The following is an 8881-nucleotide window of genomic DNA, read 5'->3' on the forward strand; positions in this document are numbered from 1 at the left end:
AAGAGAGACCACCCAAGGCAGGGGAGGAAGTAAAATTGTGGTCACACCAGGGGCGGATCCAGAGTCTAGTCTCGGGAGGGGCACTGCCAGAAAATACTTTTTTTGGGGACAATTTATCAGGGAAATGGTTGGTGTTGGCACTTCAATCATCATGGTTGGTATGGTGTCAGGATGACTGAAGCGCATTATTTCTATTATTACATTGTAATAAAAAATAACAGCCGAGTGGTTTCCCAAGAAAGCCAACCGCCGGCTCTAAAAAATGGTACCGGGTGATGCCTGCCTGCAACCCGGGTACAGCCCCATATTTGTGTATGGTCAGTGTGGAGGGGTCAAAATGCCCACAGGTAAGGTGCACGTGAATCCATCATGGGCACTGACAGGGCATTTAGTGTCATTTAGCGACGGCAAGCCAGGGTGCCGGCTGTGGGTCGTAGGTTGTCGACCCTTGATCTAGGCTTTGATATCTCTATACTTGGCAGGAGAAGCAGAATGTGTTTTGGGGTGTAACTGTATGTCCATGATGTGTGTTTAAAATAACTTGTTAAAATTAAACATTTCTTTCTGTTCTCCTCTCTTTTTTTCTTGCAAGTTTGGTTTCATATAGACATGTGCACACTGAAATATTTTGTTTTCGTCCGAAAAATACATTTATTTAGTTACTCCCGAAATTCGTTTTTATTTTTTTTGTTTTTCGTTAGAAATTGCATTCGTCTGAAAATCCGAATGAATTAAGGTTGAATCTGCCATTGAATACTTATGGTGTCTTTCGAATGTTCAAAGAAGATTCGACGGAGCAGCGAAACTGTACGTCAAATCGTACATTTCCTGTCGAATGTTCTGCCTACAAGTTATAGAAGAATTCTAATGTTGTATGACTAGTAATAATTATATTTATTAATTATTATTACTAGTCAACCAACATTAGAATTTTTCTATAGCCTACGGGCCGAACATTTGACCGGAAATGTACGATTTCGGCGTCGTACAGTTAGCTGCTCCGTCGAATCTTCTTTGAACATTCGACAGACACCTTAAAGTGGGGGTTCCATCAAAAATAAAATGTTGCTTTAAAGTGTAGATTAGACCTAAAAAATAAAACACTTTTTTTTTTTTTACCCACCTTGAAATGCCTGTTGCTATGCGGTCCCACAAAATCTACCTTCCTATCCACCGAGCATCCTGACGTCAGCTACCTTGGCTCCTAGCAGCGCTAATGTTCCTGGGAAATGATGAGTCATGATGCTGTGCACCTCCCCTGTGCCTCCCCTGTACAAGAATCGCGTTATTTCTAGGCAGGAAGTGGGAAGTGATGCGATTCCGATTAAACTTTATTAAATAAATTATTTTTTTATTAAACTTTAACAATACACAAATAAACAATTCATGAAATGGCAATCCTGTACGGTCCCGGTTTGTTGTTGATGGGTTGCCATCACAACGGCGTACACTTCCGCAGCCGACTCTCTTTGCGATGGCAACCCAAGTCTTTGACGGCGCGGCGCTGCAGCAGTATTGCGCATGCGCGAGATTGGGGCGGGACGGGTCTTTCGCTTCGGACGCGTCATCCCCACTATTCCAGGAAGCAACTGCTTGTGGGCTTCACATTGCCCACAAGCAAAATGGGAACGCTCAGGAACGCTCAGGAGAAAGAAATATAAAGTATTTGTTTCATTGAACTCGGCGGAACACATAGTGATACTATATAGAGAGATAGAACGCAAGATGAAAGGTCATATTTTTTTAAATTGAAAAACGTAATGGAAACCCTGCGTTAAGCCTTCAATGACAGATTTGACGTTTGTATGTTTGTATGTTTTTCGATGCTTTGTCGATGCTTTGTCGTTCATGTTGAATTGCCAAGTTAGTTCTAGTTATTTTACTGCTCCTCCTCTTTGGTTACAATCAGCCAATAACATTCATCATCATCATTATTTTTATTTTACTTCCCGCACCCAATTCCAGCAGTGATCTTTTCTCTCTATAATGTCGAATCTTTTCTCTCTATAATGTTGAATCTTTTCTCTCTATAATGTTGTATGTTTTCTCTCTATGTAGAATAATCTTGGACTAATAGAGTTAAGGTTAGGCACAATCGACCGACGAAAACGAAAAAAAAATTGTCGGATCTTTCGGTTTTCGTATTCTGCACTTTCGTTTTCGTTTGTTAAAACAATAACGAAAATACCTGAAATTCGGACGAAAATGTATTCGGATGAAAACTAATGCACATGTCTAGTTTCATGTTCGACATGGTATACTCTGGGCAACTACCTATTTGGAGTTACTATAATGGCATGCCTGAGAGTGGAGCTTTGGGTTGTCCTTTCAGGTCCTTTCAGGTCTCCCTTCTCTTGTCTGGGGTTTTGATGACATTGACGTTCTCAATATTGCACAAAATCCCTTTATCTTCCGTGTTCATCATTTGGTTGCCCCCGGGATCCCAGTTGTCAGTTGACTCTCTGGCTAGATAGTCTCTGCTGATTGGGTTTCCAAGGACCGTATGTTTTGCAACCAGTATCCCAGTGCACGGCTCTTTGTGGATCCAATCCCCAACTATTCAATAGTCCAAATGTTGGCTAAAGCCCCATACACACGGTCAGACTTTTTGGCATCAAACTTCTAAATTCCCCGGTTTTAAAAAAAATCAAAATCAAACTTTTTCGGTTTTTATTGGACAAATGTTCGCTCTGCGAACAAACTTTTCGGCAACAAAATTCCTACAGTGCAAAATCCTATCGTGTGTACAGAAGTCCATTGGACTTTAGTCCAAAGTATAAACATGCATTCTCAGAACCAATGGTAAAATCAACCAACAATAGCAGAAGTTGACCAAAGGGTGGCGGTAAAGAATGTCCGATGGAGGATCATCCGATCGCGTGTACACAAGTCCATCAGACTAAAGTACAAACACGCATGAACCAATGCTAAACATCAGACAACAATAGCAGAAGTTGCCCAAAGGGTGGCAGTAAAGAGCAGAAAAATCACAGGATTTGGGGAAAGTTGGCTGAAAAAGTCCTACCGTGTGTATGCATACCAAGTTCACTGCCAATGCCCTTCCGACAAAAATCCACGGAAAAGTTATTTTGAAGTCCTACCGTGTGTATGAGGCTTTAGGCCCTGGGTGCAACTGTTATGTTCCATATATTGCGTTTTTTCTCCCCCTTGCAGTTTTGGGCGAGGTTTTGCATTTTTATGTATCATACTGCTGTATTCCATATCAACTTTGCTTACTGACTGTACGATATCATTTTGAATTTTGTCAATAAAAAAAAATGAAAATAAAATTAGAGCGTTTTGGAAAAAATAAAATAAAACTCACATTACAAAATACTCTTGACCATCTATTACTTTCATTTGCAAAAAGCAAAAGCACAAGATTTTTTTTTCAAAATGCTTTTTTCCTAAAAAGTGAAAAAAACAACAACACCTTGGTGGTGATGAAATAGTTACATATAGTTAGTCAGGTTGAAAAAAGACACACGTCCATCCAGTTCAACCACAAAAAAAATAAAATAAACAAAATAAAAAAAACACAGTACAATCCCATACACCCAACTCCATACCCACAGTTGATCCAGAGGAAGGCAAAAAAAAACCCAGCAGAGCCATGATCCAATTTGCTACAGCAGGGGAAAAAATTCCTTCCTGATCCCCCGAGAGGCAATCGGATTTACCCCGGATCAACTTTACCTACAAATCTTAGTACTCAGTTATATTCTGTACATTTAGGAAAGTATCCAGGCCTTTCTTAAAGCAATCTACTGAGCTGGCCAGGACCACCTCTGGAGGGAGTCTGTTCCACATTTTCACAGCTCTTACTGTGAAGAAACCTTTCCGTATTTGGAGATGAAATCTCTTTTCCTCTAGACGTAAAGAGTGCCCCCTTGTCCTCTGTGTTGACCGTAAAGTGAATAACTCAACACCAAGTTCATTATATGGACCCCTTATATATTTGTACATGTGGATCATATCCCCCCTTATTCTCCTCTTCTCAAGAGAGAATAAATTCAGTTCCTCTAATCTTTCCTCATAGCTGAGCTCCTCCATGCCTCTTATCAGTTTGGTCGCCCTTCTCTGCACTTTCTCCAGTTCCCCGATATCCTTTTTGTGAACTGGGGCCCAAAACTGAACTGCATATTCCAGATGAGGTCTTACTAATGATTTGTACAGGGGGGCAAAAAGTCCATGCCTCTCTATACAAGAAAGGACTTTGCTCGCTTTGGAAATACAACCAAAAGTGGTACAGCACAACAATGATGTCAGTGCTACTCTCACAATGGGGGTTATTTACGAAAGTCAAATCCACTTTGCACTACAAGTGGAGTCAGAGCCGGTTCACACTTCCGCGGCACGACTTCGGGGGCGACTCTGCAAGTCGTCCTGAAGACGACTTCAGAGGCGACCTGCAAAACGACTTCTGTGTAGAAGTCAATGCAGGTCGCCCCGAGCCGCCCCCGAAGTCGTGCAAGAACCTTTTTCTAAGTCAGAGCGACTTGCGTCGCTCCTATTAGAACGGTTCCATTGCATTGAATGGGACGTGACTCGTCAGGCGGCTGAACGTGTGATCTACAGTGTGAACTGGCTCTTACTGTAGATCTGAGGGGGACAGCATTTTTGCTTGCACCCGATTGGATGATAAAATCAGCAGAGCTTCCCCTTATTTCAGAGCTTCCCCTCAGATATACAGCGATCTACAGCAACTGCAATTACAAGTGTCTTTACGTAACTAACCCCCAAAGTAATAGTTGTGTTTGCAAAGACATTTGGTGTGCACAAAGTGGAATATATCATTTGTGGCTTTTGATAAATATATTTAAAAAGATTTTGTGTCCGGAGTTCAGTTTTAAAGAGGAACTGCAATCTGCTCACATAATTTGTAAAAAAACACCTTTGCCATTCTGAAGCTTCCCTCCAACCATTCTGTACTTACTAAATATGCTGCAGAAATCTCCCACCACTGAGTCTGGCTGCAGCCATTTTAACTGTGGGCAGCTGAAGCTGCTGCCTGTTCACTTCCTGGATTTACACAGAGGCACGCCTCCAGCTCTGCAGCTCTGATTGGCCCTCTTATCACTTACCCCCCCCCCCCCTAATTTCCTGGCAAACTCTCACAGAGAGAGAGAGAGCTGTGCATGATGTCATAAGTCTAGGCCAATGACCAGACAAGAAACAGGAAGTGGGCTGTATAAGGGATTTACTGGCAGAAAAAAAATGTTTTACTATCTAAAGTTAAAACAACAACAAGGGCAGAAGATTTAATAGATGGAAAGTTTAAAAAAAATGGTTAAAGTTCCGCTTTAAAGGGGTTGTAAAGGTACAATTCCCCCCCCCCCCCCTAAATATCTTCCTTTACCTTAGTGCAGTCCTCCTTCACTTACCTCATCCTTCCATTTTGCTTTTTAATGTCCTTATTTCTTCTGAGAAATCCTCGCTTCCTGTTCTTCTGTCTGTAACTGCACACAGTAATGCGAGGCTTTCTCCCTGGTGTGGAGTGTCGTGCTCGTCCCCTCCTTTGAGGGGTGAGGGGGCGAGCAGGAGAGTCAGGACGCCCACTAACACACAGCTACTTTCTCTATCTGCAACATAGAGAGCGTCCTGACTCTCCTGCTTGCCCCCTCCCCCCTCAAAGGAGGGGGCGAGCATGACACTCCACACCAGGGAGAAAGCCCTGCATTACTGTGTGGAGTTACAGACAGAAGAACAGGAAGTGAGGATTTCTCAGAAGAAATAAGGACATTTAAAAGCAAAATGGAAGGATGAGGTAAGTGAAGGAGGACTGCACTAAGGTAAAGGAAGATATTTAGGGAAAAAAAATTGTACCTTTACAACCCTTTTAAGACTTAACACAATGTTAATCCTGTGTAATAAAACAATAAAGTACATACAGTGCTTTCCCTTTTATAATTAATAATTTACTGGGGTTTTTTTTTGTTTTGTTTTAATTAGCAAGTTATAAATTCTTGTAATAATAAAATCAGCCTGTGACACACTAATGCCGCGTACACACGATCGGTCCATCCGTTGGGAACGGTCTGATGGACCGTTTTCATCGGTTAATCGATGAAGCCGACTGATGGTCCGTCGCGCCTACACCCTATCAGTTAAAAAAAACGATTGTGTCAGAACGCGGTGACGTAAAACACAATGACGTGCTGAAAAAAACGAAGTTCAATGCTTCCAAGCATGCGTCGACTTGATTCTGAGCATGCGTGGATTTTTAACCGATGGTTGTGCCTACTAACGATCGTTTTTTTACCCATCGGTTAGGAATCCATCGGTTAAATTTAAAACAAGTTTTTTTTTTAACCGATGGATAAATAACCTATGGGGCCCACACACGATCCATCAGACCGTTCTCATCGGTTTAACCGATCGTGTGTACGCGACCCTACAGTATATTACTTCCCAAACTTCAATGGAAATTATTGGTTGAATTATGCAATTTCTTTCCTTTTCCTTTTCTTTTAATTTTCTTTTCCTTTCTTCTTTTTTTCTTTTCTTTTCCACTTCTCTTTCTTTTTCCTTTTATTTTATTTTACTGTCCTCCTTTTTATTTCTATTTGTTTTCTTTTTTTTTCCCCTACAACAAAATATTTGTGGAGAATAAAGTTAAATAATCCATAAAGAAGAGGATACAGAATATATATTCTCGTATATAACAGTTTTATCAACATAAGTGTACAGCATATTGTTTAGTAAAGGAAAAGGGTTCTGCTTTTTTTTTTTTATTTGTATTAGGTATTAACGTTACAATATCAGGCATAAAAAAGAAATTCCAGACAAATAAACTTCTATTGTGTTCCTCTCTATACCCTGTGACTCTTACTAAAGCCAAGCAGAAGGACACTCTAGAGCCAACAGCATTCAGAGCAAGTCAGTTCCTGTATTTCTACACTGACAGTTCCACCTTAACCACTTCAGCTCCAGAAGATTTACCCCCCTTTTTTTGCGATACGCCACTGCATTACTTTAACCACTTAAAGTGGAGTTCCACCTATAAATATAACATTACATCAGTAGTTTTAAAAAAATGTCATTAGTCCTTTACGAATTTTTTTTTTTTTTTTAGATGCCTTCAAAGTGTTGTTGCTAGGCAGAATAGTTAATCTTCCCTCTTCCTGCACCTAGGTGCTTAATGCTTCCTAACCTACACCGCACAGACTCCTGGGAATGTAGTGGGTGTAACTTTCCAGGAGTCTGTGCACTCCCCAGTCTCAAAGAATCATGTGACTTGGACAGCACAGGTGCTGAAACCTGATCTGACACTGCTTGTGCAGCACTGAGCACGTGCGAGATCTGCAAGGCTGAAATCCAGGAAGTCATACAGTCTGGCTTCATGATGCCCACACTTAAGATGGCCCCAGTCAATTTCTATTTTATAAAGTGTCTAAATGCTGTAACAACCTAACAAAACGGACCTTAGTTTACAGACTAACTTTACTAGAATACATTAAGCTTGTGTATTACAGGGGTATTTATATTTAAAAAGTGAAATTGTGGCCGGAACTCCGCTTTAAGCCCCGGACCATATTGCTGGTCAAAGACCAGAGCACTTTTTGCGATTCGGCACTGCGTCGCTTTAACTGACAGTTGCGCGGTCGTGCGATGTGGCTCCCAAACAAAATTGGCGTCCTTTTTTTCCCCACAAATAGAGCTTTCTTTTGGAGATATTTGATCACCTCTGTGATTTTGAAAAAAATCCCCAAAAAATCTTACTTTTTGCTACAAAACATATCCAATAAAAAAAAAAAATAATAATAATGTCTTCATAAATTTAGGCCAAGATGTATTCTGCTACATATTTTTGGTAAAAAAAAATCCCAATAAGCGTATATTGATTGGTTTGCACAAATGTTAAAGCGTCTACAAACTATGACTGCGATATTGCAGTGGACAAATTCTAACTAACACTTTTGACATTTTTGGGGGACCAGTGACACCAATACAGTAATCAGTGCTAAAAATATGCACTGTCACTGTATAATGACACTAGCTGGGAAGGGGTTAACATCAGGGGTGATCAAAGGATTAACTGCTTGCCTAGTCAGTGCTTACTCACTGTGGGGGAGGTGCTTTGACTAGGGGAAGACATGGATCCTTGTCCCTGCTTTGTAGGAACACAGGATCAATACCATTCCTTCTCAACCGAGCGACAATCTGCCTTGTTTACATAGGCAGCTTGATGTTTTGTCCGTGTCCTGTGTAATTGGCGGGTGGTGGTGGACATCGATTCTGTGGTACCCGCCGCTGGGCTCTCGCTGTGCGTGATCGCAGCGGAGGCAGGTCGCTGGTGGCATGCATGCGTTCCAGACCCGGAAGTGTCAGATCACGCACTAGGTACGGGTGGCCGCCCTGCTGCAGTAAATGTACGGTGGGTGGCCTGAAAGTGGTTAAGGAGGATCATAACACCTGTCAATAAATGTTTTGCCATCTGTGTCCCTTTGGGGAGAGTTCCCTTCACTTCCTGTCCCAAAGTCAAAACAGGAAGTGAGGTGAAATCCCTGCAAATTAAAGCGGAGTTCCACCCAAAAATTAAACTTCTGCTTTTTGGAACACTCTCCCCTCCGGTGTCACATTTGGCACCTTTCAGACAGAGAGGGGGGCAGATACCTGTATAATACAGGTTTTTGCACCCACTTCCAGGCATAGACTCCCGTGAGAGTCACGCCACTTTCCCCCTCCCCCACTGTCTCCTGGGAAACACACTGGTCTCAGGAGAGACAGCGGGGACCAGTAAGGACGGCCACGCCACTTGCGCAAGTGCAGTAAGGAACCGTGCAGTGGAGCCACAACGCTTCACTTTCTGATTCCCTCACCGATGATGGCGGCGGGGGCAGCCGATAGACAAGCGATTGCTCGGCCTCGGCTGCCGACA

This window comes from Rana temporaria, chromosome 10 (genome assembly GCF_905171775.1).
Source record: "Rana temporaria chromosome 10, aRanTem1.1, whole genome shotgun sequence".
Classification (NCBI taxonomy): domain Eukaryota; kingdom Metazoa; phylum Chordata; class Amphibia; order Anura; family Ranidae; genus Rana; species Rana temporaria.